Source organism: Dipodomys ordii, unplaced genomic scaffold, assembly GCF_000151885.1.
Source record: "Dipodomys ordii isolate 6190 unplaced genomic scaffold, Dord_2.0 Scaffold10, whole genome shotgun sequence".
Classification (NCBI taxonomy): Eukaryota; Metazoa; Chordata; class Mammalia; order Rodentia; family Heteromyidae; genus Dipodomys; species Dipodomys ordii.
The window spans coordinates 23,542,718-23,549,189 of record NW_012267226.1 but is presented as its reverse complement, the minus strand read 5'-3'; the positions used below and the strand labels follow the sequence as shown (position 1 = coordinate 23,549,189).

General features: G+C 44.4%; 1 pseudogene; it reads left to right on the top strand.

The window, feature by feature from the left end:
- The first annotated feature begins 1,583 nt into the window (after positions 1-1,583).
- On the top strand, positions 1,584-3,304 carry LOC105980643 (annotated as a pseudogene).
- Positions 3,305-6,472: the final 3,168 nt, after the last annotated feature.

Sequence of the window (6,472 nt, the reverse complement as noted above, 5' to 3'; positions counted from 1 at the left end):
TAGGGAGGTTGAGCATTTCTTCATGTGTCTATTGACCATCCTTCTTTCCTCTTCAGAGAAGTTTCTCTTTAAGTCTTTAACCCACTTATTTATTGGGCAGTTGTTTCTTTGAAGATTTGTTGTTGGGGGATTTAATATTTTGAGTTCCAGATATGAGATCCTTGTCCATTGTATGGCTAGTGATCTTCTCCCAATCTGTGGGCTTTCTATTGATCTTGCTAGCTATGTCCTTTGCCATGCAGAAGCTCTGCAATTTTATGCAATCCCATTTGTCCAACCTTTCTTTGATTTGTTGTGTTTCTGGCTCTCTATTAAGAAAATTTGGGCCTGTGCCAAGGAGACCTATAATGTTTTCAGAATGTCTGCTTTGACTCCGAGGTCTTTGATCCTAGTTTTAAATCTTTATCATCATACCTCAGCCTCCTGAGTAGCTAGGATTAGAGGCATGAGTCACCAGTGCCCAGACAAGTGCTTATTTTTATGACATTTTTAATGAAAATGAAGCATTATATATTTAATTCAGGATTTCTTTACTGACCACCGACACCGTATTAGATCATACACTAAACATAAGACCTTAATGCTAACCCAGGCACACAGTCATGATTTCTACCAACCAAGCTTGTGTGTCCTCATATATTGAATAAGCAAATAGAGTGCATGTCTTGCAAGCATGAGGCCTTGTGTTCAATCCCCAATGCTTCCAAAAAAATTTAAAATCCTGAGAAGTACAAGGTATTTCTAACAGAAAAGACTAAAAATGGAGAGGATTGGCCATCAAATACATAAAGTACTGTGCACAGTATAATGATATTACATAAAATTAGTACAAGGGAGGAAGTAGGTATGCCTATAATATTTTATATGCCACTATTTGTTGGCATTTGTGTCTGAAAATCAGAGAAGCAGAAGGAGCGAGTGGAAGGGAATGGAAAATTTCTGCCTCATCAACTCTGGAGATTGTGTAATCCCTGATGTAATATTAGCTTTAATATTGTCTCTAAAGACACCAGCACTAAATCCTCGTTGCTGTATCAACTGTTGCCTAAATCTATCTTTCCTAACGGATTTGAATTATGCAGAAGCTCCTGGGAAAGCCTCTATGAAAAAGTATGACTTCGATACTCAGTATAAAATGATTTATGTTGTGCTACCTGCTTTTGTGTTGAAGAAAGAAGAGGCCCTTTGCTTCCTTTCCTGTGATTTCACAATGACAATAATAGCTGGGCATACGCATAATTTAAAACTCCTGGCCTTTATTTAACACTCAGAGCAAGTTCAGGCCGAGGTTCATAGATGCCCTGAGTGTTTCCATACAGGGAGGTGGCGATCGCTCCGCATTAGCACCTCCTGCAGAAGCACAGCCGCTGCTGTGTGGAGCGAGGACCATGAGTGCAGTTCCCACACCTCTCGCCAGAAGGAAGTGAGCATTCATCCCGTATTTCTAAAGTACTTCCATGGCCTTTCTGCTTCTCCCAGCTTTGACTCCGAGGCACAGATGATAAAAGGGAAGAAAATAGGAAGTGGTACAGAAAATGAGTTGGCACCAACTCCCATCTTTCTCCCGAGGAAGACTCGAGACCATGGAAGTTGATGAATTTCTTGTGGTGTACTGGGGAAGCCAAACAGCCTCTGGAGCCTTTGCTACCCTAACAGGCATGGACATAGTGTCCCTGGTCTCCACCCGGCTCAGCATCCGCTCTCAACTGGTGGTCTCCACCCGGCTCAGCATCCGCTCTCAACTGGTGGTAGACGGCATTAGGTAGCAGAGTGGGGGGGAGTCAGGATGAACCTGCCGAAACTGGATTGTTACTGAGAAACTGAGGCAGAGAAAAGATGAGGAGTCTCTGCATCTCCCTGTTGAGATCCTCCTGTGGGCTTTCTCTATGCATCTACCTCCCATGCACCTGCTTTCCCTGTGTGCACAGGGCTGGGCCTGGCCTCCTCCAACACCGCTGAGCCCCAGCAGAGTCCCTGTGTGCACAGGGCTGGGCCTGGCCTCCTCCAACGCCGCTGAGCCCCAGCAGAGTCCCTGTGTGCACAGGGCTGGGCCTGGCCTCCTCCAACACCGCTGAGCCCCAGCAGAGTCCCTGTGTGCACAGGGCTGGGCCTGGCCTCCTCCAACGCCGCTGAGCCCCAGCAGAGTCTCTGTGTGCACAGGGCTGGGCCTGGCCTCCTCCAACGCCGCTGAGCCCCAGCAGAGTCCCTGTGTGCACAGGGCTGGGCCTGGCCTCCTCCAACGCCGCTGAGCCCCAGCAGAGTCCCTGTGTGCACAGGGCTGGGCCTGGCCTCCTCCAACACCGCTGAGCCCCAGCAGAGTCTCTGTGCTTCTTGGCCCCAGTGGCAGCTGAGCAGAGCCTCAGTAGGTGACGGTTCTGCCTCAGAAATGGCTCTCTTCTCTTTCGATCCTGCGGGAAGAGGATGGAAACTGGGAATGGGTCCTTTTTCAATGAGTGTGGCCTGCTGGGTCTCCCCCTCTTCTTCCTCTTCCTAGGGATCTACCTTATCCCTGTGGCTGGAAACCTGGGTGTGGTTTCTCTGATCAGAGTCAGTTCTCACCTTCACACGCCCATGTACTTCTTCTTTAATTTGTCCTTCGTTGATCTCCATTACTCTTCTCCCATCACCCCCAGACTGCTGGCCAGCTTTGTGTCAAAGATGAGCACCATCTCCTATGCGGGACGCATGACTCAGCTCTTCTGCTACTGCTTGTCAGCGCAGAATGCTACGTGCTGATGGTGATGGCCTACGATTGCTACGTGGCCGTCTACAAGCCCCTGCTATACACGGTCACCATGTCGCCTCAGGTGTGCTCTCTGCTGGCTGGGGTTATCTATGCAGGGGCTCTGGTGGGTGCCTGGGCCCACACGGGATGCATGCTGAGGCTGACCTTCTGTGAGGCGAATGTGCAACATCCTCCCCTGCTGGAGCTCTCCTGCACCAGCACCCTCGTCAACGGCTGGTGGTGTTTATCGTCGTGGGCTTCAAATTGGAGTTCCTAGCTCGCCATCACCGTCTCTTGCATATTGATCCTCTCTAGCATCCTTCAGATTCACTCCACTGAAGAAGGTCCAAGGCCTTCCACACTTGTAGTTCACACATAATTGTTGTTTCTGTTTTCTTTGGGTCGGGGGCATCCATGTACCTCCATCCTTCTTCTGTGATGTCCATGGACCAGGGGAAAGTCTCCACCGTGTTCTACACCATTGTGGTCCCCATGCTCAATCCTCTCATCTACAGCTTCAGGAACAAGGAGGTCAAGGCCGCACTGAAGAAAAGATTGAGCAGGAAAATATTCTCCTGAAATGGGACAGCATTCGTTGTTCAAGTTATAAGTTATAGTTATTATAGATATTTGTTATTATAGTTATTTGTTGTTATAGAGTGGCTAGAAAGTTTCCCATTAAGTCCTCTTTTCTCCCACATACTAACCAGGGTTTTACATTTGAAAGCAAATGAGATCTAAGGAAAAGTCCATAGATATGGAATGAATCTGGGTTGAATCTTCTGAAATATCAGGACACCAAATTATGTCAGTGGTTAATGGAAAGAATGAGTTGTTGCAAAACTAAAGTACGTAGCCTAATCGTTGTGAGGTTTGCTAACTTTCTCCTCCTCTTTTTAATTCCCTTCCTTCCTATCTCTCTTTCCCCTAGATGTTTTCCAATTACATTTTAGAGATAATTTCTCTATCTTTTAAAATAGTTTTATTTTTTAAAAGCTGGAAATGGAGTGTGGCTTGAGTGGTAGAGTGCTAGCCTTGAACAAAAGAGCTCAGGGACAGCACCTAGACTCTGAGTTCAAACCCCAAGACTGATGATGATAAAGATAAAGATAAGCATTTGATTAGTGTTACAGACTATTCTGAGCCCTTAAAGAACCCCTTCCTAAATGTAATGTTGATATGTATCCTTGAGGTGAATGTATTTTATTGTCTTCCATTTCCACTTAATTTTCCACAGGCATGTGAGTTCAACATGCAAAATTAACCTTTACCACAGCAACAACCCTTCCAAGGCTGCCGTGACGACAAAGCAGCCACTGCTTACATCCCAAGTCCCCTTATTTCGTTCATCACAGTGACTCTCCTCCCAGCACTCTACATCAAAGCTCTACAGCCAGTCCATCCATCCACCCGCCAGCCGTTGTCTACCTGATATGAGGAGCAGAAATCAGCTATAGCCCCCTGCACCCTCCCAGACACACTCTTGAACACTTCTCCACCAGCCTTCCTCTTCAACATTCTCATTTGTCTCCTTTGTCTTCCTCAATCTACCCATCCTTCAGGTAGGTATTTACCCATCACCTCTGGGAAGTCTTTCCTGGTCAGCTGACATTGGGATGTCTCCTAGCACTTTAGTGCCTACACGCCAGCACTGCTGCCCCGGTGTCCTTAAATCCATCCTGCACTCCTCCGTGGGAAAAAGCTACCTTGTCCACTCTTTGCTTTCTATGACTAGCATGACCCTAACTTAGAGGCAGCACTCAGTATATATTACTTCCACGTTCTAATTAGAAGAAATTGCCAAGAAGCTCATTATTTAGAGATTACTCCTTTGAAACAAAGGAATGGGCTGTGGAAGAAGGCACAGCCACCTGGAATTTTTAAAACCGGTACAAGAATTGTGTGGTGATCTATAGAGTGACCAGGTTTTCCTGATTACTTTTGTCTGCCTGCTTGGAAGACAGTCTGCTCATTGAGCAACGCTTCTATGGACATGGTTGCATTATACTTGCCTTGCAAGTAGAAACTTGTAGAAACTTCCATTACTCCTATCCCTCTTACCTGTGTTAAAGACATCAGTGAAGAGGCTCACCTGCCTAAATCATGTTATAAAGCTTAGCTACTCGTGTTTGTGTTTTTCAGAGGATAACATCTCTTATCTGTCTTTCTCACTAGTATTTTCAGGGCAAGTATCACGCATCATGTATATTTTATTCACCATATATATCCAGTGCCTAGCCAAGTTCTGGCACTTATCATGACACTGTAAATATTGATGACATATGCTTCTTTTATACTAATACTTATTGTTATTATGATTTGTTTTGCTGCAAAATAAGGAATACATAGAGGAAAATGGCTAATACAATTATTACTCTATCCAGGCACTGGTGGCTCATGCTCATAATCTTAGCTACTCAAGAGGCTGACATCTGAGGATCACAGTTCAATGCCAGCCAGGGCAGGAAAGTCTGTGAGACTCTTATGCCAATTAACCACCAGAAAACCAGGAGTGGTGCTATGACTCAAAATAGTAGAGTGCTATCCTTGAATGAAAAACCTCAGGGACAGCAGCCAGGCCCTGAGTCCAAGCCCCACAGCCAATAAAACAAACAAACAAATGTGTTACCCTTTCTCTGACATGGGATGATTTTGTAATAATTTCTCATCATGATTTTCTAACCTGTCTTAAAATTCAGTTATGGAAACAAAGCTTAATTAATAATTAATTTTTATTGTAAAGGTGATATACAGAGGGGTTACCGTTACATAAGTTAGGTATGAGTACATTTCTTTTTTAACAGTGCCACCCCCTCTTTAACAAAACTTATTTGTATTCAGCTAAGTGGTGTTGTGCACTAAGGAGTCAGGAAAAGTATGAGCTGGGAACACTTCCAGAAACAAAGAAAGTGGGCAAACTCAAGTATCTGGGGTCAGACTGCTTAGATTTCAATTCTAGTTTCTTATTTGCTAAGTATGTGGCTTTATTTTTTTTAAGTCACCCTTTCTGGATATTAGATCCTCCAAACTGAAATGAAAACAATCATACTGTCTGCTTCAAAGGGCTTTTGTGAGCATTGCTCTCCACTTGCTTTCCATTCAACTGAGAGTGAGTTCCAGATTCCCAATGCTATCTTTGTGACTCTCAGATGAAGAGTTTGCAAAATAATGTTATGCTGGATTGTGCCCAGTGTTCCATCAAGTGTCATAGCTTGTGATGATTGTGTCTCGATATCTTTATTGATGTAATAGCAGGCTTTAGCTGGTTTACTGACCTACGCCGTGGTGATGTGTCAAAGTCACCCTGAAATGTGCAGGGGTGTGATTCCCCATTTCTATCTCAGATTGATTCAAAGATGGCTGGATCGGACTTGTTCCTGTCCTGTCATTTTCACAACGTTTCATGTCTTGCCTGAATTCATCTCTTGCCAGTCAGTCCAAAGGATGGGGGTAGATAGATATGCTGACACTCCACAGTAACATCCACCGCTCTTTTTTATTCCACATGGCTACCTTTGCAGTTTTATAAAATTGCACACAGGGACAGATAACATTCTGAATGTACTATAAGTTATTTATTTATCTGAATCACATTATTACATCATTTATGCCATAATGTTTTATAGCCTCACTGCCATATTTCTCAATAAAAATATCACATTGCAATTGTCTTAGGTTCATCTCTTATGATTCATGCAACTGAATTGATTCTGACATGAAAGGAGAGGAGCAGCCTCTTAAAATATT